The 17,446-nt window shown below is 30.8% G+C and overlaps 1 protein-coding gene across 6 annotated transcripts in view; it reads right to left on the minus strand.

Moving 5' to 3' along the window:
* LOC126906158 (protein turtle-like) overlaps positions 1–17,446 on the minus strand; it is a 54,932-nt gene that overhangs the window by 25,986 nt on the left and 11,500 nt on the right. For 5 of the 6 annotated variants that reach the window (XM_050686483.1, XM_050686485.1, XM_050686482.1 and 2 more), the window contains exon 2: positions 10,371–10,413. The exons of the other annotated variant lie outside the window; for it this stretch is intronic. The gene's annotated coding sequence lies outside the window, so the exon portion shown is untranslated. The remainder of the gene's footprint in view (positions 1–10,370; positions 10,414–17,446) is intronic. 6 annotated transcript variants of the gene reach the window in all.

Raw genomic sequence — 17,446 nt, forward strand, 5'->3', positions numbered from 1 at the left:
TATAGCCGAACTGAAGAAACGACGGCGAACAATATCATTCTATTAGCAAGCCACCGAAGTCGAGCACTCCTCTTGCGTCGGAATTCGGAGAGAAGAGAGGTCATAAAAAATACACTAGAACGATCATAAAAGTTCATACGTGTACTATAAGAATAAGATTTTTCTGGGTAACGTTGTCTACTAGAGCTTTTACTCCTTGTTATCGGATCATTAGCTTTTTCATATATCTTTGGTTTCTATCTATTTTATCTAGTACGGATCTCTCTATACAAAAATAATGTTTTCTAGTTATAAGTTATAAATAACAACGGAGAGTTTGGGCAGTTACACATTACTGCTCTCGTTAGGATAACAACTGAAGTGTTGTAAAGATTAGAAAATATTTTTTCGCCATTGGTCTTGAAGCTTTTATAGAGTATGTAATATTATGGTGGTTGTAATCTAGGGGTGAGATTATGTGTTATGTACACATGGTTATTGTCATCGGCTAAGGCCGTCTCAAGGATAATAACAGTGTGTTCAAACTACCCGAGTGACACTAGACGGGCACGTAATGATCACAGTTTTCGCCCACGCACCTTGCGATAACCTTTCAACCGTTCCTGAACAAAGTACGTGGTTTGTTTGCATTCTACTTGTCCTTGTCGTTACTTATCCTTCTCATCAAGAACATGGTAAAGTTACCATTCTTTATTGACGTTCTCTAAACTTAAAGTCATGTTTTCTAGGACTTTTCCACTTCAAAATATGCTCTGAGTATTTTCTAACGACTGTATAATATCAAGACTATAACAGGCGATTCTAAAAAATAAATTTCTTTAGTAAAATGCTGTTGATAACAAGCATCAAATAAAAAAAGACGAGTGCAAACGAGAAGAAAGAATAGTAGACATTAGTATAGTATTGAAATCTGACAGTAATTAAAATTACCATTATAAATAACGCTTCGATAAGAATCTAAATGTTATGTTTAATTTTTGGTCGGAAATTTTAGGATTGCGCAAAATATAGCTTAAAATCGCATTTTCAATGTATATTTCAGTTATAAATTCTCTAATATATGTATACTTTTCTTTAAAAATTATGTTTATATTAATTATTAATATAATAATAATATTTAAAATAATACTATTTTCTATGATTCGACCTTTGTTTATTAATTACAATTTTAGTTGTGAAATAGATATTGTAATTTATAAAAGACATTGATGGAACATTTTGGGAGAGGGCATCCCCATCCTTTTAAAATACTTATTGGATGGACGTTAAAAGCTATAAAAATCTTTATAATTAGCACTTTAATTTTTATATTTTTTTGTAAATGGGATTTAAATGAGTATACTTACATCCTTCCTATAAAAATATACTGTTCGATCTAATGTAAAGGCATAAATAATTGAAAAAATATTGAAGTAAAAATTATAACAACATAAAAAACTGCGATTTTTATACAAAAATAATATTTTTTGTTTAACTTCGGAGGCCGTTTACATGTAGAAGATAAGTCGTTAAACAAATATTTTTTTTAACTTATAGTATGCAACGTAAGTTTTAATTTAACATAAATTTAAAGGACGCAGTATTTTCAACATTTTCAAAAGTTAAGTTGAAAAGGTTAACTTTTCATGCGATAGATGCTATTTTAATTATTCTATTATGCCCTGGAATCAGGTAAGGGATCTGAATTTCAAAAAAAAAGAGAAAAATATCTTAGGTGTTAACAAAAATATTATTTTGATTTATCCATTTTTAAAAAAGTTATGACAGTTTTAAGTAAAAAAATTTAAAGATGGCAAAATGTACTGATTTAAAAAAAAAAGTTTATTCAATTTTTATGGGTAATGTTTTGAACTAGATATGATTTGACGTTTAAATACGGTTTTCTATCATAATTAAAGTTATCGACCACTCAAGATTTAATTAGTCCTTTCACTATTTAATTTTATAAAAATAAAAGTTTTATTCACTTTATATACTAGAGTAATATTAAGATTTACTTTTTTTTCCCCATTTATTTATATTTACTGATTCAATGATTATTTTTATTCTAGTTATTTAATACGAATTTTTATTAGTAGTATTATAAATCATGAGACTTGATCAACATTTTGTAAAGAAAATTTTTTAGATTATTAATCGAATAATAAAATAATATGTATACAATATGTTCAAAAGTAATAAATTTATAAATAGATTTGATGTCAATTGAATAATGTTAATTGAATTTGTTAATTGTGTATGTTACAGATAATCATGAATTCTAGTATAAAATTAGACTTTGTCCTTATTGTACAAAACCAAATGTTCTTTAGTGTTTAATTTGAAAATACATTTAGTATTATTCCTATTGTTTCTTTATCAACGGCTACCAACGTTCATTATGATAAATACAGTATGCCACACCAACAATAAAATTTGCATTTTAATTACTGTCGATGTACCTATAAACGATGTGTTGCATGTTGTAGACTACATTAGAATTATGCATTGTTGGTGGTTGCTAATTAGCAAGTGCTTCTCTATGCGTTAAGTTTACACGAGAAAAAAAAAATAATGGAAAGCTAATTATTACTATAAGGTACTAATTAATGGGTTTTAAATAGTTTTCACTTAACATAATACCGGAATAATTTCTTTAAAAATAAAAATTGCATAAAAAATTAATAAGAGCACGTGAAGTAAAGAATACACTATAACTGGCTAGAAACAAATCTTATTTCATGCAACGTTGCATTTTAAGTATTGATAATATGAAAACATATGACGTGAGTAGTTATTATTTAATGTGACATTTTACAGTTTTTTTTATATAAATATAAGCGAACAGTAAATTAACGAGGAGAATATGACATTTCCAAGTTGGGCAAAAAAATATCACCGTATCTGTCAAAAAATAATGTGGTTTATTGATCCGGTTAAATCGCAGTAATACTGTTTCGCACTCGGCAGTTTTTGCATTAGATATTAAAAATATGTCCAACACTAGAAATAGTAAGATTAAGTTTGAATAGTCACGTTATTTAACTGCAATGATAGAACGGACTCGAAATCGCCAAAATAACGTGTAACAAAAATTAGTGTACGAAGTGTGTGTAAATGATATGTATACGACCGGTTTGGGCGGCTTTGGGCATAAAACATTTCTATATAGGGACAAAAAAACGACCATTCGATACTGTAACGTATTGTCGGTTCGTTATTAGCTTGACCGGATGTTTGGTTTTGCTCTTAACCGGTTTAAAATCGGTGTTCAAACACGCATACAAGAAGAAATTATTGTGAACTGCAAATGGCGGGAGCTCAATTTTTCCCTGAACTTTTTAAACTGTTTTTGGAATCATTTCGAAGAAAGCAAAAGTTTTTTCTTCGTAATAAAAATGGATTTCGAAATGGAACACGTCATGGATTTCGTACTGGGTTATATCATTTGAAACTGTACTCAGCAAGAGTGTGAATAGAAACAGATGTTTAAAGTAAAGTATAACGCTGTATACGTTCCTATTTTTGGAGCTATTTAAAAGTAAACATAAATAAAACAAACGTTATTGTTTTAACGAGAAATGTAATTAATTAAATGCGATCTCGATTCTGTAGATATGCTAGTAGTGAAAAAGGGTAATAAATTATAAAAGCAATGAATTATCTATAATTGGGTTCGTGTATAAATTAGTAAATCCACTAACTAACATGGAGGATTTTTCTCTTTGAACTTTAACACGGATTCAAAAATCCTTGACCCTTCCGTGGTATATGAAGTCACGACCTTTTTTTTCATTTTGTAAATTATTTAGAAAATAATTATTCAGTGACTTTCTCTCAGTATTCACTTGAGCAGTTATCAATAGTAGGGTATTTTTATTACGACGTATTTCCTGCGCTACCCAAACGAAAAACAAAGAGACAGAATGTTTTTCGATCTCTTGTCAGTTTCTCGGTTCACGGGAAAAACCTTCGAATCCAATACAACGAAAATTATTTAATATATAACTAAGTTTTTTCCATTGCGACCCTCTTTGGCGTTGTCACTTATACCTATACAAAAATAATGGAAATCCACAAATCTACACCGCACCTCCACCGACGATCAAAATAGTTTTATTGTGAAAACATCCGTCGATTTTGACGCTCCTTTCACGTTCCCGGGTTTCTTATAACATATTTCTGAACTTCCTCATCAACACAGACAGTATCTCTTTCTACGGCTTACCGTAATGTGAAACTCCAGTTTTTGATTCAGGAAATTCTTTTCGTCGACCTCGTCACGTACATAAATCGAGCGTCAGTGACACGGTGTACTTAGAGCGAGTACTATTTAAAACGCATACATTTATTTTATTAATCCGGACAAACCCTTTTTCTCGTTTGAATTCATTTTATTGCGGCAAAGTAATTTAGTGGCCGCTGAACGTGACACTATTAACAGTAAATCGGTTCAACGCAATTCTAACCAACACTTGGTTCGTCTATTTCATGTTTATACTAAAGCCAGTTCGCTGTATACTATCTCCGATTGTCGTGTCACGGCCAAATACAGTTACCGTTCCGTGTTAAAGACCAAACATACTCGTATAAGGATATGTATTGAACGCGCCATAGGTTTACTAGCTATTGAACGTTGGCGTCATTGGAGAAGTCGCGACGACGTAATCCGTGACGGAGACCGTACTTGAGCAGAATAGTTGCATAACATACAAACGTAGGGGGTAGGGACGGAGGCTGTAGAGATATTGGCTGTTGTAACGCGAAGGAATTTGCCGGTCAAGATGTGTGTGCTGTTGTATGTACACATCACATTCACGGGCAAGGTTACTGGGTCCGTTACGCCTTGGGCATCGCGGACTCAAGAAAAACGCGACGTAATACCTTCTCAATCCGAATTATTATACAAGTGCGTATAGACGTCCAGTGTGTAAGCGACAAACCAGTTTCGCAGCGTTCATTCGTACTCGGGTCAATAAACCGGTTTCCGACGCGAAGTAACTTTTCTCTCTCTCTCTCTCACACACACCGGATGAGTATTCACTTTTTTCATCGATTCCTATGAAGAAGATTAAATCGCCGCTGCTGGAAAGGCGGGAAAACTCTCGTGTCCAATCCAAGATCAAATATTCTGAAGCATTAATCTAATTATTTCCAACGCCGAAAAACATCCCTCGCCTATCACTGTTTCTGTTCATATGATCAGATATCGTTTGCTTGGCATTGTTTTTTTTTTTCACTTTAAGAAAATTGACTTTAAAAATCACTTAAGTAACATTCGGTTTTTCCTTAATCACGTCTACAAAGCGTTCTTGATAATACATTTTTCAAGTATTGGATGCTACTGCACTTTTTTAGACGTCAACCGTGTATATTTCTTATTATATTTATTGTATTGTTTTCGCGTCGATCCATCTGACATTTTATAAGCAATTCTATTTTTGACTTTTGTCATGTCACAAAAAAGTTCATTCGTACAACTTTTTTTTTAAACTCATATGTTGTTAGATTCAGATACGGTAACATTATAAATCATCAAAATGTCTAGAAAACACGTCTCACTAAGTGTCAGTGCTCTAGAATACAAAAAAAAGTATGGACATTGTTATTGGCTTAATTATGTCACTTGAAAGTAAAACATGTTATTTCTATAATCCACAAAATGACGTCCTTCCTCTCTATTGCCTGAGGATCAGTTAGCTTATTGTAATATGGTACTCAAAGTTTTTAGCACGTTTACTAGATACACTTGACAAATCTTCACAACCTACGTGGATTTTCGTTACATTATTGCTATTTTTTTTTATAACTCGGTCAGTTACCTTCTTCGTGTGTCACTCAGAGAACAGAGGAATCGTCAAAAAACAAAACACATGACACCGATTTAGTACGCCTTACATGACACATTAATTTTTACGGTCAGATGATCATTTAAATAATACGCTTAGAAGTAATTGGGAGCATTACAAATTAGCATGAATGAAAATGTATATGTAGAACTATATTATATCACCATGTATTGTTTTGGCGTCGAAACAACATGCGTTATGAACTATCGAATATAACGACCTCAACATGAAGTTATTCAGATTTATAACTGTTATTCTTCTTAGAATTAATATACACATCCAATTTCAAATTATTCAACTGTGCAGTAAACAAATTTGAATTTTATTATACGATACCTTCGGATTTTATTGAACGTAATTAAAGCCTTAATACCGGTACAGAAGAATTGTTTCTAGTTTTTGTATGACGGTGTGTTCCAGAAATTTGAATTAAAATTATAAAACATGTCATTGTGATTTCCAAAAATGGTAAAAATAAATTATAATAATTATGTTTGATATACAGTTAAGAGTAGCCAGGCCTAATATACAAACAAAAATAGAGAATTTTTTAATTTTAGCCCGTTATCTAATCTCTAAGTGAATCATTGGTTACAAATTGAAGAACTGGATTTATAAATTTTTAATGAAATTTTATGTAAAGAAATGTTTTTTTTTTAAATACAATACGTATCTATTTTTATGTAATTTTATTCTATATAATTTTTATAAATATCTACTCAAACTCGGCTTTATCTTTAATGTTATAATCATTGGGGTTATTTTATTCCTATGTTCAAAGAAAACTTTCTCCTTGTGGGTTGACAGTCTGCGGTTGTAATTAGTTATAACTAATTAGTAAATACCCAGGTCTAAATTATCCCAGAGAAGTTGATAACTATGAACACGAAATTTAAACTTTCATTACTAGATATCATCTAGTTAACTTTTATAATTCGTATTTAATAAACTTGCGACATTTATGCTTTGGCATCAACTCTAGTGATCATGTTAAATTAAAATAGTTAAATATTATATTTGAACATGTACAGTATTAGTAAATAATAAATTTAATCATACTTAACAAAACATTAAACAGTTGTCAATATTTTGTAGGGCCCACTTGAACTGTACTCGTTTATTTTATAGTTTTTAATAGGTTTAAAAGTTTACGTAGCAAAAATAAAGAACAATAAAGATTTCAAACATGAAAAAAAGCATATTCTATTTTTACCAAACTATATAACTTTGAAAATTTAACGAAAACGTTATGAATTAAGGAATCCTTGAAAAATATTTTGTAGGAGTATTATATGAGTATGTATATAAATAATGTCATTTTTAGTATTTTCATGTCTTTGATAGGCGTTTTAGTTGCATTTGGTGAGAATGAAAAATGATTCCGTTTAATAACTTGTGTTAATATTTTTAGTTTTAAAACAATAGAGGTAACCCTTTTGTTGTCAGTTGTAGAGTGTCTTTTGAAATTTGAGGATCACTTAAGAGACCTTGTTGAAGTACTGTAAAAGCGTCCATGTCATTTACACACTATTAATGTTTGTGATAAACGGGACTGTTTAATGTTTTTATGGAAAATAAAGCGGTCTAAGGTTATCAGATCAATATGTGCAGCTAGAATACATTTAAATAGCAACGCATATTTGGATATCGTTAATGGGTAACTTAGATGTGAACCTCACTTAATGCACAAGGCGGTGGATATTTTAGTAGATAGTAAGTCTGTATTATGGACGAGAGAGCCGCTTTTGAAAATCAAAATGATGACTGCCCATTCTTTCTCATGGTACGTTAAGGAAACCAATCGATTTGTACAATGAACACCAACGATGACTATCATTGTACACGGGCAGCACGGTTCAATAGATCGGTTCAGTTGGAGCAGTTCCCACGTTTAAATAACGCCGCTACGGTGCTGCCGATTTTGTGTAAATAAATACTACAGGCGTCAATCATAGTCTTTTCTTGTGTGATATGCGTGTGCATGTGTTTTCTGTCATTGTATCGCCACCGAAAACCCATCAGTCGATTCACAACGACGGGAAACACGATAGTACAATATTATGGTAAAATCTCTTTTATCAGCGTCGAATAATAGATACCGTACGATATGGTCGGTACAGTATTGTTTACACCGTAACGGCGAGTGGTAACTTCTTTGGTTTTGGAGGTGAAAGCTTAAATTGTGGTCAATGAATGAACAGGAAGCGAATGAACGAAAACAATTATCGTTAGGAAAAACACTCGAAATACTATAGTGTAAGTAAAAAATATGTTTAAGTAAATCTATTATTAGAAAACGTGTAATTATAAAAAAAATAATAATTTTAACGCGGTTTTAGAATTGCGTTATTGCCAAGTGCTACTTAAAATCAGTATGGTAAAAATTTAGTTCGTGTACACATTGTAGCGTGTAAACATTTACAGGGAATAATAAATGTAAACTTTGTTTAATAGTTGATGGCTAATAGTATTTCTATAGGAAGTTTGCCTGTCTCTATGATGATTGATCAACCTTAAGTGTCTAACGCGTTCAATCCCTGGGGTGTCGTTTGCAAAAGCATTCTTGTCCAAAGATTCCCGACAGAAAGGGGAATTTTTTACCGTTGGGACAATGCCCGGATATATACAGGATCAAAATCATGTGGGCAAATGGCGTGGTCAGTAACGAAAGATAAAAAGAATTTCAGCGAAACGGAAAGAGAATAAAATATTTTATTGAAAGAATCGGAAAGAAAAATAACATATACGTGAGCACCATTATATTTTTTTAATCATTAAAAACGCATATATGTTAATATATCATGTTTTTTTATTATTTTTTGTTAATGATTTATTTTTGCCTTACATCACATATATTAGCAGATTGTAGCTCACTTTTTTGTAATGTAAAAAAGAAAATCATGTAATAGAATTTTTTTTTTTTAAGACACCCGAACGCTATTCTTTTAGCGAGTCAAATTAATTATATACGTTGGATTAGTTTATCCAATATTAACTTTTTATTATAGAGCACTAGCAATTTTACTCATACAGTAAACCGAATAATTTATTCCGAGTATGTTTTAAAAGAAAATCTATACATTCTCAGGCATTTCATTAAATTTTTAAGCTATTCATACTTCTGAACTTTGTTCAACATTCTTAAAATGTTATCGCACACTCGGGTGATCTTTGAAAAAAAAATAAATGTACTGTCCAATTGTTAGCAGCACGTTCTAGAGAATAATTATTTTCTATAGCCAAATCTTCAAGTATCCTAAAGGGGTGAGTGTGTTTATTATTAGTCGTATAGTTTTTTCATGACATTTGAAAGGAGACAACTGAACATTAAATCTAAAGCGTAAGTATTAAGTCCCTTTGGGCAATTTTCGTCACGTTCAATTTTTCTTTGCCTTTGTTCGATATACACTTTAAATTTAATTCAACACGAGTACAAGCACCGTGTACAATGAACAAGGTAGTGTAAAAGGTGATCGTGAAGCAGTGGCCTAGTAGAATAGAGTGAAAAACCCGTGGAAAATAAATTAAATCGAGCGATGGGCCGATAATTGAACGATTTCCTCTATTACAGGCGTGAGAAGAGAAGAAGAACCTTTGTGTCGCGCCCCCGCCGTTATTATTGTGTAACGAACCTCCTATACAAGACTCCGGAGAATCACAACTCCCACACATTAAAACAATAGTCTACTTTCTAATCTTTTTCTATCACTTAATTCAATCCAACATTATTTATGTATATGCTTGTTGTGTTTGAATTTCCTCTATTCTTTCTTATTTGTAGACAAAATATATTTTATTTTCAAATTATATCAACTATGATCTATCTACTAAAATACAATAATCAAAAATATCACTACTGACACTAATCTTATTATTCTTTTTCATTAGCCAAACCCGTTATTTTTAAAAATGTAAACAATTTAACAATAATTATTTATAAAAATATTGATGTATGATTTCGAAATATAAAATATAAAAAGCTTTTTATAATTGAATATAATTCAAGATTTAAGTACTTATAAAAAAATATGTAATATATTTAACTTTAAATATATTTGAGTAAATCACTTTTGATCATGCTTAAAAAAGAAACGAAAATTGAAATTCATGAAATGTATAACCTTATCATCTTTTTTACTATTGATTTTATATAGTTACCAAGGTACATATAGTGTAGGTTTATAATATAAATGCATTCAAACATTAATAAATATTCAAAGTGTTTCGAAATTTATTCATAATATTACAGCTTATAACATGTGCACATGTAAGTGCGTGCACTAAATAAACGATCCTAAAACGATAAAATGTCATTTTTCGAGACACATGCAAAGTTTCCTGGGGGCGTAGAGAATCAAGTACATTTTAATCAAATACCAAATACGCTTTTAAACGTATATTATATTATTCTGATGATATCGGATTTCCACACCTATGTAAGTAATATTATTTGTAAGTAAACTATTTTCTTATGGACCCAATATTTTTTTCTCAAATGTCTTAGATAAATATTTTTTTTATTATTTATTACGAAAGGCTTACCTGTTTCCAATAGTCATAGGTTCCGTAACAAAAACAAAATCGTCTGTAAAAAATAGAGATATTCACAAAAATTAAAAAAATATAATAAAACAGATATAGAAATAAATAATTTTTAAGACCATTTTACCAACTTTAATCAAATAATAGTTTTATTCCAAAATAAATAGGACACTCAAGACGAAATTAATAACCAGTTGCAATTTAAACTAAAAAGTTAATTTTAGGTAAAATAATGAACAATTCTTAGTGTATGCCGATTTATTTACCCTGACAAGTCCTGAATATTCTATTATTAATAGCTTCTTTTTGTAAAAAAACTATTGATCAAAATATACAAAATGTATCTTTTAAACTTTAGCTTGGAAACGAAGCTGAGTGGGTATTGGTTTTACCATGATTTGCGTTTTTTTATGTCTGTTCATGAAAAATCTCAGCTGTCATTGGACCTATTTTAATAGTTAATATGTCAAAAGAACTTCATTTTAATCTAGTTGAACCTATCGTCGCTGAAAAATGGAAAAAATCCTCTAAATTTTATAGGTTCAGAAAAATATCTCAAAATTACAATACAGTATAAAATGACATTTTTCAAACTGTTTTTTAGTATTTATATATTTCTATACCGTTTTTTAATATTGATCCGAATGAAATGTTAATATGATATAAAAGAGATAATGAGCTTTCTTTTGGTATGCTCTTTGTGTATATTCAACAAAAAACCTTAGTATAGAAAGAGTATGAAAAAGACCTCCCACACATGTAAAACATTTTTCTCAGCTCTATTTCTGAAAAAGTTCCACAAAGCATATTTTTACCTAGCAATTACAGATTTACAAATCTTTTTAAAATTTATAAGATTTATTTCGAAACGTTTTTTTATGATAGTAACGTAAATTACAGTCAGATATCATCTGTACTAGTCCTAGCTATGCCGAAAACCCACTGAGCAGGTTTTTTTTATCTTATTAATAGTCAAATAACTGTCACACTTTTATATTACAATTTACTATACTTGTATTATTTTACTTTGAATTAGATGAAAATGTTTACTATCTAATAATATTAAGTTGAAAGCAAAATGCATGTAAGATATAAAAACCGTTATAATTTTTATAAATGAACGAAAAATGTGAGATGAATTTCATCCGTAAGATTTAACACATCTTACTATTAAATTTTTCTATAACTATACTACCTAATTTAAAGTCTTTTCTTCGATATACTCAACAGCGCAACACATGCAATTAATTTTTTCCATTCTATAATATTAATGTTGCGAAGAACTAACCATTCGTCCCGGAGTATCAATGGTTAAAAAACCTCACTTTTGAGGAAGTCCACTATGGCCCATAATGGGCTTAAAAGAAATCGATAAACAAAATTATAATACTAATATAAATGGCTGTCATTTATGTATACTATGCTTCATGTATAGTATGTTTAACAATTCATCTAAATTACTTCGCTAAGAAGTTCTGTATAACTGAAGCGATGAAGTTTGTAAATGTTGATTATATCATTCAAAGGCCACAAACTTATACGACAATATACTATAAAGACGAAAAGGTTGAATATAAAACCGTAACTAAATGCAAAACAAAAAGTGATCTGGCGGCTTTTGCTTTAGGTTACATATCTATTTGTCAAAATAAAAATTCAGATTAATATAAATTTCTTTGTTTCAATTTTAAGAGCTAATGCATGTTTAATTTCGGAAAGGTACAAACATATTTCTTGTTTAAATGTTTTCAGAAGCCAACATAGATTTCAGACAAAATATAAGTCGTCAACTGATGTAATATATCAATATATCGTTTTTTCTATAATAATATTATAGCAAAAACGATTACTACAGGTGGTTAACTTAAAGATATTATTTTTTATTTATTCGGATTGAATAAAAGATATCGATTCCGATACAGATAAACTCGGGAATACGTTTCGCGTGTTTCCATGAAAAGATATAAAACAAAAAACAGTATACCTTTCTACAATAACATTTTATCTGCAATAAGCTTTTGGAGGCCAATAAAAATGTATAATCGATCACAGAGAATTGAAACCAATATAAAATAAAAACATTATTTCCGAAAAAATCTCAAATGTCCTTTTGTTGTCTAAATCAATCAACGTTCAGTTTATGTCAAGCAAAAACTAATCCTTAACTTGAAATAATATAACGGTTTGTGATAATTAATATTTTTAAGTGTAAATATTATTAATATTTTAATTTTGAATGATATATTTATAATTGCTGTTAAACCCCATAAATCGTTCATAATTCTTGCAACGACGGTCTTCAAATTTATTAATATGAAGACCCGTTGAAGATTCTTTGGACATTTGATATTTAAAAACTCAGAAATCGTTAGTTGGACGATTTTCAGTAAATCAATTCGAGTTAAGACTACTGCATTAGAGAATATTAATGTGTCATAAAAGCTCATATTGCTTCTTTTTTTAATATTAAACACCACATGTATTTTGTTGCCAAATGTAATGCAGAGAGTGTGTAAAGAACATTCGGCCGACGGCATCGAGAAAAACTTAATTATTTAGGTTAACTGTTTGTTGGCAAGAACTCGATTGTACTTGCTGATATTTATTTATAAAATGGCAGTTAAAACGTAAACGGAGAATTCGACGAAATTAATCCAGTGTTGAGAATTAAAAGCCAGGGACAATTCCCAGTCGAAATACAAAAGGATAAATCGGGTAGCAGGCACGTGTAGTTCCGATGCGCATAACTTTTTCCCTTCTACACCACCTTGTTGTTCAACAACACCACAAAGTTCCGATCATACTTATTTGTGTTTATGTATTGGATATACTTATATATGCTCTGTGAAACGTTCACTGCGTCGCGATATGCAAACTTTATGGGTTTGTCCTGTTGGAGTGCGCTACTAGCGTTTGGCAGTACGCCCCCGGACTGTACTACATTGTCACAAAAAAAAAAAAATAATAAATAAAAATGAACTTTCCGTACATACACATTAATTGAAATAAGAAAAATTCAATAATATATGTTCACGCACACGTATGAATGTAAAATTGTTCGACTGGAAACCCGGAAATTCGGTCATGGCCATTTCCTCCCGCATGTTTATTATCAAAGAAAACCCAAGAAGGCTTCTTAACTCCACGCAAATCCTAGTGACTGTTTAGATTATTGACCGCTTTATTTACAATAACGTGCTATATCATAGTAGTGGCGCATTCGTTATGATTTTCCACTCAAACTACTCAACATTATCATACTCGAGTATAGAAGAGCTTTGCCCTTTACTCGTCAATGGCCTCTTTGTAAAAGTAACCACTCGACAGTATATTTACATGATAATATTGTATACATAATGTATAGTAGAACGTTATGATTCAACCAAATACATATAATTGAATGCCGTCAGCTTATTATAAAAGGCGCAATTCTGCACACAGTACTTTTCAACATTTTTTCGTACGTTTTTACAACTCAACAACACTTGAATAACAAATACCATTTATATTCAAATTATACTATTTTTCAATTATTATTTTCCAAAAAATTCAGCGCTTTAACTGCCAATAGATTTCGACAAAATTCTATTAATAGTATCGTTAAATATTCCAATTGACATTGAAGCTATTAATGTATTAACCACTCCGAGTGAACGCAAAACAATTCTGATCAATGAAAACTTTGATACCGAGTGATTGAAATTTAACAATATACATTTTCTAATTATATTAAAAGTGCTTTCAAAATATCATAAAGGTATGACTAAAGTTCAGACACTAAGCATTAGTCCTAATTTATGTGACAATACAAATAATGAGAATTTGCACAAATGTACTTATCTCGTTACAGGGTAAATAATATTTAATACTTCAATTCTGTGCTGGATAGATTTTATAATACGATTAAACAGTTTTCCCACTAGACTTGCACCGTTTATTTATTTCCTTTGGAACGTTTGACGACAAAATAATAAATATCGTATACGCCTCCGCGCCTTGTCTTCGACGGACTCCGTTTTAATATTGCCCAATATTTTACAGTCAGTCGTTTAATTTTTCATCACAACAGTTGATTTAATATTACCGTACGTTTCAAGCGTTGCGGAAATAATGTTTCTATTATGTTTTTTGATTTTCGCATATTAATCGCGTTGCCCGTAAAAATATGGTCCGAAATTTCGGACAAAGCGCAGAAAATATTTGTCTCTGAGAGAGTACATGATATCACAAAGTGACTATACAAAATCTATAGGCGTGACATAATTTGCATAATAATGTTAAAGAGCGTAAACACTATTGTTTTGGATAAGTAAAATATTGTAGGTTGACTGCCGAAGTATAAAAGGTAATGTTGTGTAGATTGATTTCATTAGGGTTACAAGGACGAGATTGTGTCTTTTTATTCTTATGTATTAATATTCAAACTTTTATAAAAGTAATCATTATACGGGAAAATAATTATTGACAAATAAGTTTAAGTTCTATTGTTTTTTTACAATGAAAACAACAACTTGGTCGAGACTTTTAAAATAAATGAAATTACTTTATGTTTTGCTCCGAGTAAAAAATATTTCAGGGAAAGATATTACCACTTAGAATTGCTTTCTACGAAACGCTGTTTCATAAAACGAGTAAATTAAATTTTAAATACAAATTCGAAAAACTCGATTTTGTGAACAATATTGTATTGTCAAGTCATATTAATAAATGCGTATATTAAATTGTTTAAAAAGTTGACAATTAAATTGTTCTTGTCAGTCAACGTCGGCTGACTGACCCTGCTTTTTAAGTAATATATTCAGTTCGAGAGCGGTTTTGAGTGACATCTGTCATACGCGAAATAACATTACGAAAACGTGACAATAAACATTATTATTAGGCCCCGGTAATATTTTCGATTGATGCAATAGTTGTAGTGATGTCAGAAGACGATAGACTTTTGATTACCCATATTCCTACTTGTGTACCTAAAATATTTTCTATGATGTTTGGCTGTGAATAATACAGGCCTGACTGGGCTATTACACTTTGTTGCCGACTTATAATTCTGTCGGTGCACGGCACCGCCCGGGCGGTTTTTGGCGAAAGAGGGCGACAACCCCGGCAACGTTCGGCGGCAGCGGCACCCGTCGGTCGGCGGCGGCGGTAACGGCCCGGTCGATATCGTTCCATGCCGTTCTTCTGTACACATGCATTACGTATAATCGTATCCACTTTCTTTTCGGCAGATAAACTTTTCCTCATTCCTCGTTGCTGCCAACGAATAGAGCTCCCGAAAAAATACTAAGTAAATATACTTTTCCGTGTAGTAAGCTTTATACATTTGTTTAGGTTCCAATAGATTTTGTCCACTATATTTTGTCTGTGTATTGTTAAATAAACGATAAAATCCAGATTAAATATATAATAGATGCACACTAGAATTTCCTAGATTGCATAAAAATGTAACATCCATTCAATTTCTTCTGACTTAAATCATTTATTTCCGTGGAAATGGCCAAGTAATTTTTATACTTTTTAAAATTACACGTGTCAGACATAGTTTTAATTCGTCGTACTGCGTAATTACTATTATTATTTTTTAGTATTAAATCTGTAGCGCGACGACAGATTTCGGTACTTTCTTGTCAACCGAATTCGTCGAATTTTAAAACCCCGAAACCAACCCTTTTGGTCATTAATGCATCACATTATTCGGCAACTAAAGGGTCACATGCAGCCCAAATATGAATGGATATGTATAATAATATCATTGTTGGTGAACAATGTTTATACACACAGTTTCTCCACAGCTTCCACTCCATTCTGCATACGATCCAAATTAAATATGTATACATAGCCGCCACCATGTTACACTTGGGGTACACATAAACCCTCTTCTTTTTGAACCCAGATGTATCGTGGTACACGCATACCGAGTAATGTCATCATAGCCATGCCCCGGGGTGTCGTTTAATTGTAAACCTTTATGTACACTTCCCTGTCGGGCCACGCGTATATGTGTGTGTTTATTCACTGTTTCGTTGGCACCCCACAACACACACGTGTCTAGACTAATTGATCGGGTTTGACCAGGTAACGGCTAATTGAGTTTACGCCTCCCACGATGTATCAAAGCTTAATAATATTCACCCTATTGTTAAAATAAGCTACTGGGTACACCCACGGCGATACATCGCGTGCTCGACCAATGATCAATGTTCGGTTGCATAAGAATACAAATTTAATTCACAAGCATTGATATTAACCCTGAAATAAAATATATTTGTAGCGTCGTAACCTAATACAGCCCAATGGCTGCCACTGAAATTTATTGGTATAATGTAAATTTTAGTAATCATGAGAAATTAAATAATAACATTTTGAGCACGAATTCGTTTTGGAAAAAATAATTAAGTGGAAAGATATTAAAAGACAAATATTATCTTAAAGGTATTCTAACTGAATCGGTTTGAATTAAATTATTAAAAATGTTTTGTGTCTATTGTATTTATACATTTTTCTGGTTTGACATGATTAGATAATAATTTATTGTAAACATCCACCAATAACTACATCATTTATAGATTCATTGTGGCGTAATTTTTTAAATAAAGAGAAAATTACACTACGTAATTATTATAACGTCTATAGCTGATAATTAATTATAGTGCGCCAACAACCAATTAAATAAAACGAATCGTGTTATAGTTAATTGATTTCTATGAGTTTATAAGCCTGGCTTCTAAATCAACATAATAATTGATTATGGAGGATATTATATTTCTAATAATATACTAGCCTAATTAAGCATAAACATAAAAATATATATAACTGCATCGTTATGATTAAAGACTAGAAAAAATATCGTATCATATACAATTTTTGGTAACTGATAATTGTTATAATAAAAATTGATCACTTGTGGCTAGTTAATTAAGTAAAATTAAAACTATATTAAAAATATTATTAATTTAAAAAAACTAAAAAATATTAAAAATATTAAACTCAAAAGCCACAAAAAAATTAATGAAAAGTCGCGGATACGTATTTCGGAAACAATGTTACCATTATCAACGCTAAACACATACTGACAC

The sequence above is a fragment of the Daktulosphaira vitifoliae genome, unplaced genomic scaffold, assembly GCF_025091365.1.
Source record: "Daktulosphaira vitifoliae isolate Bord-2020 unplaced genomic scaffold, ASM2509136v1 Scaffold_4, whole genome shotgun sequence".
NCBI lineage: Eukaryota > Metazoa > Arthropoda > Insecta > Hemiptera > Phylloxeridae > Daktulosphaira > Daktulosphaira vitifoliae.